This window comes from Panthera pardus, unplaced genomic scaffold (assembly GCF_024362965.1).
Source record: "Panthera pardus isolate Hobbes unplaced genomic scaffold, ASM2436296v1 HiC_scaffold_13, whole genome shotgun sequence".
NCBI classification, from domain to species: domain Eukaryota; kingdom Metazoa; phylum Chordata; class Mammalia; order Carnivora; family Felidae; genus Panthera; species Panthera pardus.
Genome location: NW_026526688.1, coordinates 75,821,524 through 75,842,507, shown reverse-complemented (window position 1 = coordinate 75,842,507; position 20,984 = coordinate 75,821,524). Strand labels below are relative to the sequence as shown.

General features: G+C 42.6%; 1 protein-coding gene across 2 annotated transcripts in view; it reads left to right on the top strand.

The window, feature by feature from the left end:
- FHIP1A (FHF complex subunit HOOK interacting protein 1A) overlaps positions 1-20,984 on the top strand; it is a 249,106-nt gene that overhangs the window by 184,839 nt on the left and 43,283 nt on the right. The window lies entirely within an intron of this gene.

Genomic DNA, 20,984 nt, shown 5'->3' with positions numbered 1-20,984 from the left:
TTAAGAGTCTCACTTAGCATAACACTCTCCAGTTCCACCCACAAAAGGCCTTTGCTACAAAAGGCCATATTTCATTCTTTCTCATTGCCACGTAGTACTCCATTGTGTATATAAACCACAATTTCTTTATCCATTCATCAGTTGATGGACATTTAGGCTCTTTCCATAATTTGGGTATTGTTGAAAATGCTGCTATAAACATTGGGGTGCAAGTGCCCCTATGCATCAGCACTCCTGTATCCCTTGGGTAAATTCCTAGCAGTGCTATTGCTGGGTCATAGGGTAGATCTATTTTTAATTTTTTGAGGAACCTCTACACTGTTTTCCAGAGAGGCTGCACCAGTTTGCATTCCCACCAACAGTGCAAGAGGGTTCCCGTTTCTCCACATCCTCTCCAGCATCTATAGTCTCCTGATTTGTTCATTTTAGCCACTCTGACTGGCGTGAGGTGATATCTGAGTGTGGTTTTGATTTGTATTTCCCTGATGAGGAGCGACGTTGAGCATCATTTCGTGTGCCTGTTGGCCATCTGGATGTCTTCTTTAGAGAAGTGTCTATTCATGTTTTCTGCCCATTTCTTCACTGGATTATTTGTTTTTTGGGTGTGGAGTGTGGTGAGCTCTTTATAGATTTTGGATACTAGCCCTTTGTCTGATATGTCATTTGCAAATATCTTTTCCCATTCCGTTGGTTGCCTTTTAGTTTTGTTGACTGTTTCCTTTGCAGTGCAGAAGCTTTTTATCTTCATGAGGTCCCGATAGTCCAGTTTTGCTTTTAATTCCCTTGCCCTTGGGGATGTGTCAAGTAAGAAATTGCTGCAGCTGAGGTCAGAGAGGTTTTTTCCTGCTTTTTCCTCTAGGGTTTTGATGGTTTCCTGCCTCACATTCAGGTCCTTTATCCATTTTGAGTTTATTTTTGTGAATGGTGTGAGAAAGTGGTCTAGTTTCATCCTTCTGCATGTTGCTGTCCAGTTCTCCCAGCACCATTTGTTAAAGAGACTGTCTTTTTTCCATTGGATATTCTTTCCTGCTTTGTCAAAGATTAGTTGGCCGTACTTTTATGGGTCTAATTCTGGGGTTTCTATTCTATTCCATTGGTCTATGTGTCTGTTTTTGTGCCAAAGACAGGTCTTAACAATGGCAACAGTTTAAGTCTGATGGAATCCAGCTGGTGTCATAGAACCCAGCATTGTGAATGTTAAGTAAGATAGTCTATGTGAGGATTAGCAAATGACTCTGACTCTTGCGTTTCCTTCAGTTCATGGGGAGTAGCTACTTGGAACTCTCCGTTAAGCTGTCCTCTGAGGCCAAGTCTATTCTAGAGAGTGAAAGGTTTACTGTGGTGGGGGAAGGGGCAGTGGTAGCACAAGTGTCATAGATTTGTCATCTCCTTAATAGAACGTAATTTTTTATTATAACAATTGTGTGACAGCAAAAATTAAAGCGAAGCAACTTAAGGTCCCAGCAAAGATTGGCTGTCCCATTAACACCACTCTGAATTCCTTACGATGCACTCATTTCATATAATAAATCAACTGGTATCTTTTCCATTGTGAGCTGTCCGGAGACACCCATGCACCTAGAATTCTAATTACAAGGAGTTTTTCTTCACTGAGTAAAGAGACACATAGAGTATTTAGTTCATAGAATCTTTGTGGAGTTACTAGAGTTGCCAGTGCATGTGGGGAGATAAGCAAGAAACAACTTATCACATGTGTTGATGGGATGCCCAGGTTTCTACATCTGAAAGTACCATTTCCATGGGCTCTCATTTTACAGAATTGAAGAATACCTTATTATGGCAGCTTTGAAGCCATGGTAATGGAGTTTCTAGTTTAGAGCAACAGGTTTGATAGAAAATGTTCCTCTTTTACCATAGTGCTGCACTATTTTGCAAAACAGTGTTTTTGGTCTGACTGGGACTTTTGTGCTACTTCTAGGTTCAGGAGGTCATCTTGGATGTGGTTTCAACCTCAAAATATTGATATTCCCAGATTGGTTTAGTGGTTAATGGGCACAAAGGGACCAAGTGTTCAAAATGAAATCTGTCTTGGAAAATACAGGATATATCTTTGGAAAATACAAAGCTCATGTTTGTTTCCAGGTTGTCCTTCTTTTAGTACCTTGCTGTCCTGGAGGTGGGGTGGATGTCTTGTATTGAAGGTCTCTAAGCCTCTACATGGAGACATTTTCCTCTCTGAAGGAATACAATGCTGCTATTGAAATTCTTTGGCAGTAATTATACTCTCTCACACATTTAGACTTTCTTCCTCATTTATTCCCATGCTTTTCCTCATTGACCAGTTGATATAAAATAATTTCCCAAGTCATTATTATAATAGTGATAATTATCATGATTATTTGTTCAGGATATTTTAAATTATTATAATTATCATACCTTAATGTTACAAATATTAATGATAACTCTTTATCCATAATTGAGAATGAGATCCACCTCAGAGACTGTTACAGGGACCTCACTGGTCACTCTGTACTACTCCTTCATAGCACTTACCAGAAGTGGAATCAAATCATTAAATGTGCAATAGCTTGTTTAATGGCTGTCTCCACAGTGGTTTGCCTGCTTCTTGTGGGTAAGGTTCAGACCTGTTTTGTTCACTGGTGTATCTTCTATGCCAAGGTCAGAGCCTTGGACTCGGGAGGCTGAATAAACACTGCCCAAACGGAAGGATGTTTGTTAAGGTGCCATGCAAAGAGAATACTAATAGCACTTTGTGTATATTAATTAATATTGCCCTCTATTATGCCTGTAATTAAAATATGAGGTTTTTTAAAATCATGAAGTCAGGAATACATCCTTATTGTGATAAAAAACAATACCGTCACTACTGAATAAATAAAATGCAAAGTGAAGGTTACTATATTAGATTTGAATTTCCACCCCCTAACTAAAATTCCCTAACTTTTATCCATTACAGACAGTTTCTCCCAGGGCTATTTAGAGACCAGGGAGAATATTTCCTTCCTAATTAATTTTTCTTCTTGCTTTCCAATATTTTCTTCTTTGTGGTTTTTTATCATTTAGAATGAAAAGGTTTAGGAAGGAAGCAGGGCAAGGCAGGAGGGTAAACAATCTCTCCCCTGACTGTTGGCTGCCTCAGTGGTTGATGAAGTAAGGTGCCTCTCATGAGTGGCAGGACAGGAGCCCCCGAGGCAGATGAGGAAGTCCAGAATGGGGTGTTTCTAGAGGAGTTCCTGGGGGAACACTCACCTCCAATAGCCTGTGGCCTCTCCTTTGATATGGGAAAGGATAGCTGGAAGTCTCAGGTCTACTGTAGAGGCTCCAGTGTATGTTTTTTCATGTTTTGTGTCCCTTGCCCTGGGAGAGGAGCCCAATTTAGTATCCTAAATAAATTTCCATGGTGTACTATCTCAGCTCCCAAGTTATGCATAGTATTTTAGTTACTGCCCGTCCCATCCACATAGGCAGTTTGCAGAGGTGAACTCATTCTCTCTGTCTCATAAATAATACAAATAAATTCATAGTTAAAAATATTCCTACATCACAATCAATTCTCATAAACTATTTCTGTGGCATTTCCTAACCAGAGATGAGGTCATCATGAAGGACTGCGGGTAATGAGAGGTGGGGTGCTGCTGCTTGACAGGCGAAGGTCGCCTCTACCATCCCTCTCCCAAGTCAGTATGTGCACAATGTAAAGTTGCCTTTGCAAGTTGTTCCATTAGGTGCTTTCTCCATCCAACACTGTGGCCTGTTAGTGCAAAGGCATATTTGTGTTCGCGCAGAGGCATATTTGATTTTTTTCACAGGGCTGCATAGTTTTCTGTAGTGTGGATATACTCATCCATAATCCCTTATCCTCAAGTCAGAAATTCAAAAAGCTTGGAAAACCTTTTTTTTTTTTTTTTTTAAATAATTCATGTGGCAGCACAACCTAACCTTTGCTGAACTCATTTGGTGGTAAACCCTCCCCTGAACTATCTTGAGACTATTTGTTTTTATTCCACTTGTGTTAACATGTGTATGTTCTGTGGAAGGAATACTAATATATTTGGTTATATAAGGTGCTGCCTCAGATCCGCTGGGTTAGTCAAATACGGCAAATTTACTTTTCTTAAAAAACAATTTTTGTAATGTTTATTTATTTTTGAGAGAGAGAGAGAGAGACAGACAGACGGAGTGCAAGCGGGGAGGGACAGAGAGAGGGGAAGACACAGAATATGAAGGAGGCTCCCGCTCTGAGCTGTCAGCACAGAGCCTGATGCGGGGCTTGAACCCACGGACCGCGAGATCATGATCTGAGCCGAAGTCGGACACCTAACCGACTGAACCACCCAGGCACCCTGCAAATTTACTTTTCTAAACTATAAAAAGTTTGAGTTCCAATGTATGTATGGTCTCCAGGATTTTGAATAAGGGATTGGAAGCCTGTTTTGGACATTTAGGAAAGGATCAATTTTTGGAGATAGGTTTAAAATCATAGTTTGTAAAAGCCATACTAGAGAAAATGATACCATGTTAATATGGATGATTTAGGAATTAGTTTGATCTAGACACTGTGTTGTACAAAACTGGTTATTTATGACTTTAGGCAGCCCTTAACCAGCAAGAGTAGTTCTCTTGTATATTTAATTTATTAAAACTAAATTTTCAAGGCTGAATATTCATTGGTGTAGTTGTATTAGTCTGTGTGTTCTCAGAGAAGCAGATGCCAAGACAGGATTAAACGTGCAAGGATTTTATTAGGGGAAATGCTTGTGAGAGAGAAAATAGGCAGCAAGGTGGGGAAGGCTGGGAGTTGTCGGACCTCAGTGCAAATCTGACCCCAAGTGAAGTAGAGAGAGGGAGGTTGGCTGGGAGTGTCCTTCAGTGTTGTGCAGTCTGAGGAGGCCCATCAGAGGAGGCCTGTGTCTCCCAGGGACAGGTCTGCCTGGTGTCCCTGCTGCACTCAGTCACTATGGGGGCCGCCTGTGGGATATGTGGCGAGGACTTCTGAGTGTAGTAGCAGGGACCCTTGGTCTCTTTCACTCCTTGTAGATGGAAGTCTAAGAGGTGGGTTCCCATGTTTCCAAATGGTTGACTGATTTCCATGCTTTCCTGATTATAGATTGAAAGCGATGGACCTATATACTTGCTTCCTTGTGTACAGAATACTCAGGAGTTCAAATGGTCTCCACTGGCAAGGGTTTGCTTTGGTCAGGATTCACTTGACGAAGGAGTGTACTATGTTGGTCATGATGAGTATGCTGCAGTCACAAATGACGCCAACATCTCAGGGGCTGAAAAAAACAAATACTTATTATTTGTTCACACTACTTGTCCATCTTGGGGTGTGGGGTGGGCAGTTTGCATCTAGCGTTCCTCCATGTTCTTCTAACTCAGGGACCCAAGGTGGGGGTCCATCTGGAACTGATAGCTGGGAACATAATGTGAGAGGAAGAGAACACAGTAAATGGTCCACTGGCTCTTGAAGCTCTTATCTGGAAGCTCTTATCTTGACCCATGTCATTTCCGTTCACATTTTGTTGTCTAAAGCGAAGCAAGTCACCAGGCCACATCTCAGAGGGAGGTGCGGTTCTACCATTTTCCTAGGAGAAGAGAAGTCTGCAGTGTGATTATAATATGACCCTAATGGCTGTCATACGTATTTTGTCAGTCAGGGCCCAGAAGGAACAGATGGCACTCAAATTGGGCAGTGGGGGGACTGGTTACAAGAGTATGGTGTTTCAGTGATCTACTCCTATGTAATAAATTCTCCCTAACTTAGTGACCTGAAGCAACCATGTATTAGTGTAAAGCACGACTCTTTGGTTCAGGAATTCAGGCTGGGCACAGTGGGGATGGCTCATCTCTTTGATATCTGGGACCTCAGCTGGGATGAGTACGGTGGCTGGGGCCTGAATATCTTGGGGCTGATTGGAACGATGGGTTTCTCTCTCTCTCTTCAGCCCCCTTCTCCCTCTCCCTCTTTCCCTCATCCCACACAGTTTCTTCACAGGGCTGGCTTGGGCTTTGTCTCAACATGGCAACTGCAGATAGATGGATTCTTTTTTGTTTGCTGGGGGCTCAAGAGACAGGAAGTAGAAGCTGTCAGTCTGGAAACTGAAACAGTGTTACTCCTGGCATATTTTATTATTATTCATAGAAGTCAGAGTCCACCCCTTTTGAGGGGGAAAGGACATAGACCCCACCTTTTGATAGTAGGAATGTCAAAGAATTTGTGGGCAAGTTGATCATGGTTACCATCCCTAGGACTGAATGTGTTTGTAAAGTGTCAGAGAGAGGTGTGTGGAGAGGGCCACCTGAATAGAACCAGAAACTTCAGGTGTGGGTCACAGCCAATCTGAGGCAGTGCCTCAGAGAGGGAGGCAAGGGAAGAAATAGCCAATTTCATTCTCCTCCTTCCCTCTGGTCTCCTGCTGGACTCCCTTTGAGTGAACCCAAATGGAAACCAGATAGCAAGGGAACTGTGGAAAGAAAGTGGTCCATACGGGTCATCTGGGGCTCAGAGCATGGCGGAAAAGATGGAGAGCAGATATGGAGAGGCGAATAGAGGTGATTCAGCACACGTATTTACTAGTATCAGCACTTTAGAGTGTCGATTGTAGGAACAGACAACTGTAGAGTGTATTTGGATTTAGTGCTTAAGTAAAATGTGGTTTAAAAATTTCTAGAAACACAGAAGTCCACTTGTCATAGTTTATAGTTACTGCCTGTTTCTATGTATTGATCCTTGTTCCTGGAACCTGAAATCATAGTTAGACTTTAATGCGACAGGCAGATATGCTAACGATATACCAGATATGAATAAACAACGAAAAATTACCTAAAGCACAGACAGAAGCAGGGTGTGCGCTGGAAGAGTACTAGACCGTGAATCAGAAGATCTGAATTCTAGTCCTGGCTCTCAAATTTACTGCTGTGTGACCTTGTGCAAAGTTTTTAGCCTCTCTGAGTCTGTTTCCTCAGCTGCACAGTGGGAACAGCAAACTCCTCTTTCCTCCTTGCAGGGAATGGAGAGCAAACCTGAGAGCATTCTGACAATCACCTGCCGTTATGTGCAAAGGTGCTATCATAGTTATTCCAGGACAAATTCTGCCATCTCCTATGCAGTCAGAGGGTAATATTGTTTGTTCTAAGACCACTTAGTGATTGTGCACCGGAAGCAAAGGTCTGTACCAAACCCTATGGGGAAATGAAGTCGCCTGAAAACCTTCTTGTCTCCATGGGGTTTATAATCTGGGACCTAGGATCCTGACATGTTAACCACAAATGTGAAGCAAGATGGACTAACATAAGTGCTGTCCCAGAGAAGGAAGCCAGGCAGGTGGGGGAAGGTGTGGGGTGGACACAGAAGGTGGAGTAGTTAGGGAGAGAGTGACGTGAGTGACCTGGGGCTGAACCTTGCAGGTGAGCAGGTGGGGAAGGACGTTCAGGAAGCGAGCTCCAGTGGGAGTCCGGGCTCGGGGCAGACCGGAGTGCTGTGGTGTACACAAGGCGACAGGGAGAATGAGGACTGGGCAAAGACCCTGGTCTGACTCCCAGGGCAGGTGAGCATTTGCATCCATAGTGAGCAGTTTCAGTGCAGAGGGGGTTGGGAGATCGGGCTCAGGACCCGTCTGGCGGTGACAAGATACGGCAGTAGGTGTGGTTGGCGTTTTGGGATGTGTGGGGGTGAACTGAAAGAAAACAGAAAGAAAGGGGACTCAGGAGAAGGGAAGGGCTGAAGAAAATAGGGATACAAGGAAGAAGGATGCTAAAGAGAAGATATTATTCCTCTTGCTACCCATAAAACCCTTTCAAACTACTGAAAGAGATGACTGCTTTTCTTTTTTATGTACGCCTGCCAGCTTTCCCCTTGCTGGATCATTAAATGCACTTAAACTTTTGTTTAAAATTATTGGGATTTGAAACAATTGCTTTATTAACAAATCCAAGACTTCTGACTCCCTAGTAACCTCCTTTCCCCTTTGATGTCCACTCCGTGGACTCTCCTGGTTCTCCTGTAGTCTGTTGGCCGCACAGACTTAACTTTCCCCTTTCCTTCTCTAAATAATGGGCATGCGTGGGGCTTGGTCTTCTGCTGATCAACCCCTACCCCCACAATCAACTACACAGATGGCCTGAAAATCCTCCACCGCTGGCTGGATATTTTTGCCTAAGCGACCTGCTGTGTTGTTCCTCAAATTTAGAATATCAGAAGCCAAACTCGTAGCTTTCGCCCCAGTCCAGCTTAGCTCCTCCTCTGCAGGTCGTTTATTTCCTAGTTACCTGGCCTAGATGCCTGGTTGTTCTTGAACCTTTTCTCTTTCTACCCCCTTTGTTAACCTTTCTTCATAAGGTTCTTTTGTGTGATCCTTTTGTTTCTTCTCCCAACATGGGTGCTTTAGGTCCTGTCTCCATGTGCCTTGACCAGGGTTAGTGTCTGCTCACACGTCTTGTTGCTGCAACTTCTTTCCTCAGGTTGCCTCACACATATGGCTGGGTTAAGCTTTCTAAACATATCTTTAAAGCCATTACCCTCCCTCTGAAACCTGAAATGGCTCCATTTCCCCTGGCCTCCTCAGTCCACACCTTGCGCCGTGCCCCCTCACCCCCCACTCCAGGCCATCCTCCTTCTTGTTTCAGAACCTCTCCTATACTTAGCCTATTTCCTTTGCTTGGAATTTTCTCTTTCTTCCTCTTCTCTTGTCAGGTCTTACTGTCTCTTCAAGGACCAGCTGAAGTCCCACTCCTGCCTGTGGCTTTCCCTGACTTTGTGGGTTCCAGGCATCTCCCTTTTCTAGAATCTGTAGCTTAGTGTCTGCGTCAATCTTTTATCCATGAGCCTATTCTCCTTTCAATTGTTTGATGTATTCTTGGCATTTGACTCTGTTTCCCCGCCTCCATCCTATCACCTGCAGTTCCTAAACAGTGTGCCAGGTCTCGGTGAAATACTCTAAATTTATGAAGGAAGTACAGTGACGTCTGTCAGATACCACATGAATTACTGGCTTGGAATTGCTGAGTTTCGGTATTAAGTATACATTCCTTTCAATATGATTGTGCTTTTGCAAAACTGAGTTTTTGGTGGGTGCTGTACATAAAAATCAAGTATCACATGAAAATCATTGTGGAACGTGGAATGAGGTTGGTATTGTCCAGTCTGATTCCGAGGTTTGAGTGCCCAACAGGAGGTAAGTTGTTAGGACTTAAGTACATGTTAAGTTGTTTGGACTGAAATACTGAATAAATGGGATGGTTGGGTATTTCTTTTGGCCTAGAGGTGCTGTGAAAAAATTACTGATGCACTGAAGGTGCCATGGACTGAGAAAGCCCTACGACCTCTGTGTTGTAATGCTCTTTTATGCCTCCAGAGCGGGGCTTGGAAAACTATGATCTATGGGCCAAATCTAACAGACTGTGGCCTGTTTTTGTATATCCTGTGAGTTAAGAATGCTTTTACATTCATCTACAGATAAACGGATGAACAAAATATGGTATAAACCTACAATGGAGTATTATTCAGCCTTAGAAGGAAAGGAAGTTTTGATACAGGCCTCAACATACATGGGCCCTGAGGACAGCATGCCAAGTGAAATAAATGAGTCACAAAAAGACAAATGCTGTATGGTTCCACATAGTAGTCAAATTCATAGAGTCAGAAGGTAGAACGGTGTTTGCGGGGAGCCTGGGGGAACATGGAGTTTATTGAGTATAGAAGTTTCAGTTTTGCAAGATGAAAGAGCTCTAGAGATATATTGCACAACAGTGCGAATGTACTTTACTGACCTGTCCGCTTAAACATGGTTAGGATAGCACATTTTATATTATGTGTGTTTTACCAAAATTTCTTTTTAAAAGAGTGTTTTTTACCTTTCTCAAATATTGTTTTTTAAAAATGTTTATTTATTTTTTTTGAGAGAGAGTCAGCGAGTGGAGTGGGGGGCCAGGGAGAGAGAGGGAGAGAGAGAATCTCAAGCAGGCTCCGTGCTGTCAGCGCGGAGCCCCACGTGGGGCTTGAACTCGCAAACCATGAGATCATGACCTGAGCCCAAATCAAGAGTTCATGCTTAACCGACTGAGCCACCCCATCACCCCTCAATTAGTGTTTTTTTAAGAAAGGAGTATATGACAGAGCCTGTATGTGACTCACAAAGCCTACGATATTTACTCTCTGGCCCTTTACAGGAAAAGGTTGCTAACCTGTACTGTAGGAGGCAGCATGGTGTCCTGTATTCGTTAGGTGATCCCTAAATGTTTGAAGATGGTGGTAATACTGGAAGGAAGTCCCTAGGTAGAGAGGCCTAGTAAGGGGATTATCAAGACCCTTTGTTGTTGGTGCTGGTCGTTTTTTGAATGCGGTGATCAGGCTGGGGAGTAGCAGATAAAAACGGAAGTGAGGCAGGCTGGTTGACTTTGTCACTAGCTTGGAAGAATCTCTGTGCAGGTGTGTCGTTTAGTCCTCCTGGGCTGGCGGGAGACTGGCAGACTGCTGGCAGTAGCAGCCAAAGATGGCGTTAGTGCTTGCCCTGGCCATGGCGGGGTTAGAAAGAGGGGACTGGCAAGGCATTTGGAGGAGAAAGGGTGCGCGAGTAGCATCCCAGGCTCAGTCGTATTATTTTGGTCAAGTGTCTTGTGGACTAGCATGTTCTTCTGTTCTGTGGGTTATTTTGTCTCCTTTATTTGGAGACCGTTAGGAAATTGACAGGAGACCTTGACAGGGGAGTGTGCTGAAGGAAGGGAGAGAGAGAAGGAAAAATAATTACATACCCCGCTTCTTTGCAGGCAGCTCACAGACATTAGCAGTAATAACTGACCTCAAAGAAAGCCTGTACCTTTGGTTTTTGTGAAGAGCAGCCAGCTGTGTTTCATTCAGCAAGTTATTCCGTACAAGGATGCTTGGAAAAGAAGTAAAAAAATCTACCAGAAAACCCAATTTCCCACCATCTCTTGTGTGCTACATGCTTGAACAATATACATGGGTAGAATAATTTCAGCCCTTTCCTTAAAGGCACGTGTGGCTGGCTTCCTATAAACCACGGTGGAGCCCATTTGTTTTACAATCTTGTCTCCTAAACACACACATACATATTCATGATCTGTATCCTGTGAGCTCAATAATTCATGGCTTATTGACTTAGGTTGATGGATGGAAGTTTTTTGGGGACTGGAGAAGATGGAAATTTTGAGAGGCTGAGAGCAGCCACACTCGTGAGTCACCCATTCGCTCTTAGTGTGTCTGTGGGTTAGGTGGGCTGGGACCCCTTTAGAGTCTAATTAGGCTCTCACTGGCTAGGAATGTTTTTAACTTTTATGCTCAGGGGAACTTGTGACTGAAGGTTTTAAGAGAAATTAAATACCATCTTCAAATTATCACCAGTAATAAATGTTAAAGAGCTATAATTGGATGCTGAGTTTACAGGAGGTGTGCACTGACCTCTGAGGTCATACTGTTTTTAGTCTCCAGGGAGGAGTGGGCAGAGCAGCCTGTCACTTAACTGTCACTTCACTCTGTTTCTTCTGTCCACCCTTCTTTACGCATCTCTAGTCTGGGAGATGGTGGAGAGGGTTCTGGAGTGGCCAGAGTACAGAGACAGGCCTCCTGCCTGCCCTTCTGGCAGACTTCCTGTTGTGTTTCTGGATGCCCAGCACGTTACTCTGCTGTTGTCTGCATTACTTCCTGATGAAAAACACCTTGAAGTTTTATGTCTGGTTCCAGTAATGCTGTAAAACTTCACTGATCAGGTCATTCCTTTCAGTGGGAAATTGGAAGAAAGAAGGAATCAAAAACATGGAATTAGGATGCCATCTCGGCCCTGGAATTTTGAGATTTTATATTTGAAATTTGGTGTTTCTTTGCTAAATCTTTTACAATTTCCCTTGAGTGATGGAGCTCCAAACTAGGCTCCAGCTCTGGGGTGTGCCGTATAAATAACTGTAATGGGATAATATTTTGGTCTCTCCATTTCATATTTCTGCTTATACACTTCAGTAATTTGCTTTTTAAAACCCATTCTCTACATTTTGGACCTAAGGTGTCCAATCACTAAAGACTCTGGAATATTATCCTGCCCCCCCCCCCCCACCGTTTTTTTGCTAGCTTCTCACTCCTCTTCTTATAATGATGTTGAGCTCTACTTGTTCATATGGAACTTGGTTTCTTACCATGCCTGGAGTAAACCAGTCACTTAAAATGATTCTGTCCTCCACCATGCTGAAAGCATACCTGTGCACCCACCTGGCCCATACCCTGCTGGTCTGGTGTAAAGTGAAGGGGTCTCAGGGATGTCCTAGAGAAAGAAATGGGGTCACTTCTTCTAGAAGTTGCTGCTCTTGTCTCAGAGCCTGAGGCAGGCTCCAGCGGCTTCGGGTCAGGGAGGCAGGCATTCCCGTTAGGGCCATCTGGCAGTGGGGAAGCCATGTGTTGCGGATGTTTGAGCTTGAGCTCAAGCGGGAAAGCCTGATGCACCTGGGGCCGTCTCTAGCTTACATCCTAGTGTCATGGTCCCTGTCTGATGCTGGAGATCTAGTTGTGACCGAGTTGCTGGGATGGCAGTGGCAAGGGGCCCGAACAGTCATTCTGTGTCCTCGGTCATCCTGGATTTAAACAGAAGAGTCCGTGGAAGTCGAGAGGCCAGATGTAGGGATCACTGTGGTCTGTCAGTAGAGGCAGTTGAATGAGGTAATTAAAAGGCCCGTCCTGTCATGGGCCTGCAGCTATGTAACATGGATTGGCTGTAGTGCTATGCAACTTGGATTGAAGAAATCATGTGAAGCAGGCCAGCTTCAGACCGCCTTAATTAATAATTGCTCTATCCAATGGGAGGCAGCTATTAAATAGACCCAGAGGATTTTAGTGACACTTATAAGAGGCTTTGACTTGGAAATACTTGATTTATGAATTGAAAACTGAAGGTGTGTGTGTGCCATCTAAGACATTCAATTAATGCATTATAATTGATTAATACAATTTGAGGAAGCAATCTAGCATAACATTTCAAAAAATGTTTTTTGAGGTCAAAGAGACCTTAGTTTGAGTTCTGGCTCTTTGCTACTTAAGTAGCAATGTGACTGTGGCAAGTACCTTTGTCTATGCATATATATTATGTATGGATAAAATAATACCTATTTTATTGGGTTCTTGTGAAGAACAAACAAGGCACTGCATTTACAGTTCTTACTGTCTCTGGCACTTATTCCTGACTCATATCACCCATTAACTTAACCAGCTGAATCTCTTAAATGAGACATCCTTCACATGACACCGTATGTTACTGATGTTACTGGACAGTGAATCTTGTACCATTTGTAGTCACCGGTATTTTGATTTTAGATAATATGCCTATTGTTCCCTTTTTTTCACTCTAAATAGACACAATTTTATTTGTCAATTAAATTTAGTGGGAAAAATTACTGGTTCATCAGTATTATGTAGCCCTGTAATCTATACTTCTGCTTATATTTTTTTAGACCTTTCAGTGGAGATTTTTTAAAAAATTTAAGTCCAAATTCATTAACATATAGCGTAATGATTTTACAAATCATATTTAGTGATTGATCGCTTCCATATAACATCCAGTGTTCATCCCAACAAGTGCCCTCCTTAATGCCCCTTGCCCATTTAGCCCATCCTGCCCCAACACCCCTCTAGCAACCCTCAGTTTGTTCTCTACAGTTAAGACTCTCTTATGGTTTGTCTCCCTCCCTGCTTTTATATTATTTTTGCTTTCCTTCCCTTATATTCATGTTTTGTATCTTAAATTCCACATATGAGTGAAATCATATATTTGTCTTTCTCTGACTGACTTAATTTGCTTGGCATACTACACTCTAGTCCCATCCATGTTGTTGAAATAGCAAGATTTCATTTTTTTGATCACTGAGTAATATTCCATTATGTATACACCACATCTTCTTTATCCATTCATCCATCAATGGACATTTGGGCTCTTTCCATACTTTGGCTATTGTTGATAGTGTTGCTTATAAACATTGTGCGTGTGCCCCTTTGAATCAGCACTCCTGTATCCTTTGGATAAATACCTAGTAGTGCAATTTCTGGGTCGTAGGGTAGTTCTATTTTTAATTTTTTAAGGCACCTCCATACCATTTTCCAGAGTGGCCGCGCCAGTTTGCATTCCCACCAGCAGTGCAAAAGGATTCCTCTTCTCCGCATTCTCGCCAACATCTGTTGTTGCCTGAGTTGTTAATTTTAGCCATTCTGACAGGTGTGATGTGGTATCCCATTGTTGTTTTGATTTGTATTTCCCTGATGATGAGCGACCGTTGAGCATCTCTTCATGTGTCTATTAGCCATCTGGATGTCTTTGTTGGAAAAGTGTCTATTCATGTCTTTTGCCCTTATCTTCACTGGATTATTTGTTTTGGTGTTGAGTTTGATAAGTTCTTGATAGACTTTGGATACTAACCCTTTATCTGGTATGTCATTTGCAAATATCTTCTCCCATTCTATCAGTTGCCTTTTAGTTCTGCTGATTGTTTCCTCTGCCATGCAGAAGCTTTTTATCTTGATGAGGTCCCAACAGTTAATGTTTGCTTTTGTTTTCCTTGCTTCCAGAGACATGTCAAGTAAGCAGTTGCTGCAGCCAAGGTCAGAAAGGTTGCTGCCTGTTTTCTGCTGTAGGATTTTGATGGCTCCTTGTCATACATTTAGGTCTTTTATCCATTTTGAGTTTATTTCTGTGTATGGTGTAAGAAAGTGGTCCAGGTTCATTCTTATGCATGCCGCTGTCCACTTTTCCCAAAACCATTGTTGAAGAGGTCTTTTTTCCATTGGATATTCTTTCCTGCTTTGTCAAAAATTAGTTGGCCATACGTTTGTGGGTCCATTTCTGGGTTCTCTGTTCTGTTCCATTGATCCGAGTGTCTGTTCTTGTGACAGTACCATACTGTCTTAATGATTACAGCTTTGTAATACAGCTTGAAGTCCGGAATTGTGATGCCTCCAGCTTTCATTTTCTTTTTCAGGATTGCTTTGGCTATTTGGGGTCTTTTCTTGTTCCATACGGATTTTAGGGTTGTTTGTTCTAGCCCTGTGAAGAATGCTGGTGTTATTTTTTTTTTAATGTTTTTCAAATTTATTTTTGAGAGACAGAGAGAGACAGAGCATGAGCTGGGGAGGGGCAGAGAGAGAGGGAGACACAGAATCCAAAGCAGGCTCCGGGCTCCAAGCTGTCAGCACAGAGCCCGACATGGGGCTGGAACCCACAAGCAGTGAGACTCATGACCTGGGCTGAAGTTGGACGCTTACCCAACTAAGCCACCCAGGCACCCTGAGAATGCTGGTGTTATTTTGATAGTGCTTATTGTTCCTTACCTCATTTTTATCTCTTCTCATAGCCTAACTTTGGATTTACTTCTTTCCTTATTTCTCTCAGAATGTGATGTCAACTGTGTTGTACCTGGAATTACTTTCTTCCTTATTCTAATTCTCAATGCACTTTGCACTTAAATGTGCAAAGACAGTCATCTGGGAACTTCTTACTCTCAAACTCCTGAGTAGCAGGATCTAATTTAATAGGGCTGATGCCCAGAGCTTTGCCTGTTAGTCAGCAACTGGGTGATCCATGGACCACGCTGGGTGATGGGACAAATAATCTCTGCCCTTCTGCTGGCATGATACCTGCTTGTGCTCTTTCCTTGGACTAGGATTCAGAAGACATAGATCCCAGTTTTACGTGTGATCTTAAGGGGCTTATCCTGGTTAAGCATGCAGTTTTTTCATCCGTGGTAATCCCCATGCTGTCAGCCTCCTAAGGCTGTGGTGAACATCAGATGAGGAGGTAGAGAACAGTGCTTTGGGAAGTTGTGAAGTCTTTCCCAAATGAGCAAGGCATTAAAAAAGGGGATATGGTCTGCTCTGCCTCCCTCTGGAGCTGTTTTAGCCATCAAAGCGGGTAGCATAGGTCACAATACTTGCATCATTTAAGGACTTAGTAGTAGTAGCATCTAAAGGTGAGTAGTGAAAGGACATTGTTGAGTTCTTATGTATTGGTTCTTTTTTTAAATGTTTTATTTATTTTGAGAGAGAGAGAGCGAGAGAGAGAGCAGGGGAGGGACAGAGAGAGAGGGAGACAGAGGATCTGAAGCAGGTTCTGTGCTGGTAGCAGAGAGCCCATTGCGGGGCTTGAACTCATGAACTTGCAAGATCACGTTCAGGACCTGAGCTGAAGTCGGATGCTTAACTGAATGAGCCACCCAGGTGCCCTTTTATGTATTGGTTCTAAGAATACATTTCTGCTCCCTTGTGTGTGTAGAGTGTTTGATTGTGAGAAGTACCTCCCATGGTTCAGGATGCTGGACAAGTGCCATTATTTACTGCTGTGAAATCAACATGGCTTTCCTGTGTAATACTATGAAGATATGTATACAGTGATGTGAATACCATAAAAAATACTTTCAAATGGAAATGTTGCCAGCTTGGCAGTGGGAAAACTGGCCTCACATTGGTGTCATGTATATCACAGAATACAACAAAGCGTCATCCTTGTACTGCCGACTGGACCCACCAAGATGCCGTGGTGCTATGGGCAGAAGGGGAAGTGAGTGCTCCTTGTCATGAGAGATTGCACAGTAGAGACAAGATTTTCTTCATTTGACTGTAACCATTATTAGTTTTTTTTTTTACTTCTCATATTCTAGGTTATTAAGTGGAGAGATGATGCACACAGTCATTTAGATCCATATACAAATACACATTTCCCTTCATCAATATATAGAAAAGCCTAAGAGAGTCGACTGTTTATCCCAGAGCTATCCCTTGTGGACCAACTGTGGAACATAATGAAATGTCTTAGTATTTATCGTGGGAAACCTCTGAGAATATAGAAATAGGTTATAATAGAAACTATCAGAGCAATTAACTTTTTTTCTAAAGAAAATCTTCTAATTAATATCTAGGTTGTAGTGCGAAGCTTCCAGCCTACGTAACCACTGTATCTTTAAAAAAAAATTTATTTATTTATTTATTTTTTTTTTTAAATTTTTTTTTTTCAACGTTTATTTTATTTTTGGGACAGAGAGAGGCAGAGCATGAACGGGGGAGGGGCAGAGAGAGGGAGACACAGAATCGGAAACAGGCTCCAGGCTCCGAGCCATCAGCCCAGAGCCCGACGCGGGGCTCGAACTCACGGACCGTGAGATCGTGACCTGGCTGAAGTCGGACGCTTAACCGCCTGCGCCACCCAGGTGCCCCCCCAAAAAAATTTTTTTTTAACATTTACTTATTTTTGAGAGACTGAGAGGCGGAGCATGAGTGGAGAGGGGCAGGGAGAGAGGGAGACACAGAATCTGAAGTAGGCTCCAGGCTCTGAGCCATCAGCACAGAGCCCGACGCGGGGCTCCAACTCACAGACTGTGAGATCATGACCTGAGCCGAAGTCGGACGCTCAACTGACTGAGCCACCCAGGTATCCTGTAACCACTGTATCTTTGAATATTTTGTAAATGTGGAGGCTCCAGGTAGGGCACATGGTAAGCTGAGACCTGGGCACGCTGTTATGTGCACAGAAACCCAAATCTTCCCTCTCCTTTTGCAAATTCCCAGAACAAATTGTGAACTGACTACGGAATCCATGGCCCAGAGCCAGCCTCATGGTGTCTTGGGGGCATCCCTGTCTTTATAATACTGTATATAATGCTGTGACAAAACAAAAACCAAACAAAAACACTGGCCCAAGTAAACAGACTTAAAATAGAGAGCAAAGAGGAAGGTGCATTTATTCGTTGGCATAAACCTGGATGTAGTGGTTAGTGGTATCTAGTTAGTTCTTTGCGGAGGATTTAATGTGGTGTGAACTTCAGAGTCACACTGCAGGGGTTGATATTCCAGCTTCCACACCTGCTAACTCTGTGCCCTTGGGCAGCACTTTCAACTTCTCTGAGCCGTTTTCCTTGTTTGTAAAATGGGGATGATATAATAGTGCCTACCTTAAACGACTTGTGAGGATTTAATGGGTTGATACTTTGCAGTGTTGCCTGGCACAGAGTTAGTGCTTTGTATGTGTTAATTCTGTTATTCCTTTTTAGTTCTTATCATGTACATGTTGGAGAATCATAGTTTTAAGTCACTGGGCAGCTCTTTCATTAATCTGTAATTTATAAAATTTGGCATATTGCCAGGAGTAAAAGGTAGGAAATCGTAGGCATCAACGTACTAGGAGAAATAACTCTGGGACTCGACTAGTAGAGCTCAGCTGTTTGAATCTTTTCCCAGGCTGACCCCGAACTTCCTCCAAAGGCTGACTTTTCCAGCTATCTTGAACCATTTGCTATACACTGAGTATGAACTTGATTTCCAGTTAATTGTGCTTATGCCATTCCTCTACTTGAGATACCTTTCTCCTCCAAGTATACTATACAAATCTTTCTCATCCTCCAGTGTCCTGACCACATACTGCCTCCTTCTGAAAGTCTTCCTGACCAAGCCAGGCATAGGCAATCATTCTTCTCATCTTTAGAGTTTTGTTGGTTTCACTCCTATGGCACTTAAAAGATTACCTTGTATGATCATTATGGGTTTGCTCTGTCTTACTTATCCTACCAGGTGACAAACAGCATGAGAGCAGAGATTATATGTGCTTATTTATGTATCCATTGAGCATACAAATATTATAGCAGCACATCTAGCACACTGCCTTGCACATGTAGGTATTTTGCTGTTTTCTGAATAAGTAAGTGAACATAGATATGGTAACTAGATAGTGATGTGTATCTGTGGAGCAAATGTGAGGGAGAAAGAGGAGAGAGCTAAGAAGACATTAAGTAGTTGGAGCTGTTGAGTGGGGGGGGTCATGTCAGGTTGATGAACTGATGTTTGGGTGACAGCTGGCACTCCGGGGTGGCATGGAATGGGAGGAAAGTGAGGTACTTGAGGGGAGGGGTGTTTAGGATTGGCTAGATGTGGCTTTTTGCTGAAAGTGGAATATGTCTTATTTGTTGTGGAAATCCACAATGGAAATGACCAGATTTGAGACAGATATTGCTGGAGCAGTGTAAAGGAAGATACGGAGTTTTCCAGAAAGAAAAGAAAAATGAATAAAAAAATATTACTCAAGAATCAGCGATGACGCTAAGATTCATATTTAAACTTTTTTAATGTTTATTTTTGAGAGAGAGAGCGAGCATGAGTGGGGGAGGGGCAGAGAGAGACAGGGAGACACAGAATCCAAGCAGGCTCCAGGCTCTGAGCTCTCAGCACAGACCCTGATGTGGAGCTCGAACCCACCAGCTGTGAGATCATGACCTGAGCCAAAGTCAGCCACTGAACCGACTGAGTCATCCAGGTGCCCCTCTAAGATTCAGATTTAAAATGTGCTCTCCACATCTGGAATTGAAATTGTTCAAAATAGGAGAATTTTCTTTATTGTTTTTGGCTTGAGTTGCCTAGGAGATACCTATCAAGTTAAAAATAATTGGCAATATATCATTTTCATGGTTATTTATCAAGACATTCAACTATCTGGATAAGCATGTATGATATTTATATTCATGATAGTTGCTTTAATAGAACTAGTGGATTTAGCTGTCCATTTTTTTCTTTGAAGATAGCATTCTGTCAGAATTTATGGTTTATAACTTTAAAATCTATTGGATTTCAGTTTTACAGAGGAGCTCTATGTGGAACAAAGGTAAGGAACTCCTTTGTTTCTGCATCCTTATTTCTGGGACAGGTGTCACCCCAGTGCTTGGCACCCAGTAGGGATTCTAAAAATGTTTGTCAGTAAATTAATTAATAACATCTCAGTTTAAACAAATTTCACAGATTGGTTGGATTTCATGAAGCATTTCCTGTGTGTGAAGTTCTTCCCAAATCTAAATGGAGAGATTGAATTGGAGATAGGAACATAGTATGTGATATACACTCACAGGATTTTAGTACTAGACATAAGTCTCAGCTCCTCATTTTTCGGATAAAGACATTGAAGACCAGAGAGGTTAAGTGACTTGCTCAGGCTCACACAGCTGATTACGGGCAGAACTTGGACCAAACCTAGAACTGCTGGTCTATAGAGGCTTCAGTATCATCTCTTCCCATTACCCCTTTGGAAGTAAATCTTAGATCCATTGATTGCTTCCAAAGCGTAAGTTAACTCCTGAGCTCCCAGTGCAGAATTTAGAACAAATTCTCCTTATGCTTATATTAATTGCAAAATAGATTTCTTTGAGAGCAAATCCTTTTACTCTGAAGCCTCCTATGTGATCAGGGGCTGGTTGGGTGCGCCCATACTAATTTTTGATGTCCTGCTTGAGTTTCTCCTCTTGGTAAGTCTGCTCTAACAGGAGAGCTTGCACCATCTAGTGGATCTAAGAAGAGGCTCTTGGATTTACTTTTTTTGGTGGCCCCACTTTAAAATAAAGAAAGGAACAATATTTTTAGTTAATCTGCAGATTCTTACCTGGAACCCTTTATTCATATCATGAGAGTGATATTAGAAGCCCAGAATGGGGGAAAAAAAAAAAAAAAGAAGAAAAAGAAGCCCAGAATGATGTTAGGGTCACTTTGTACCTCACAGTGCTAAAAGCAGAACATGCTATTGACCATGCTCTTCTGCCTTTTTTTAAAAAAAAAATTTTTTTTTTTTAACGTTTATTTATTTTTGGGACAGAGAGAGACAGAGCATGAACGGGGGAGGGGCAGAGAGAGAGGGAGACACAGAATCAGAAGCAGGCTCCAGGCTCTGAGCCATCAGCCCAGAGCCCGATGCGGGGCTCGAACTCACGGGCTGTGAGATCGTGACCTGAGCTGAAGTCGGACCCTCAACCCACTGAGCCACCCAGGCGCCCCAACTTCTGCCTTTTTTTAATGGTAGAAGGAGGGTAAGGAAGTGGGTGTTATATCAACCTGTCTTTTCAACCATGCTTGGATCCTTTGCCTCATTAATTCAAAACATTAACTCTTCTATAATGGGTCTTTCTATAATAGGTGGGAATTAGTCAAATCCTGCTACTATTCTCGGGAAATTCTCTAGTACTCATTTGGACAATTAACTTATTCAATA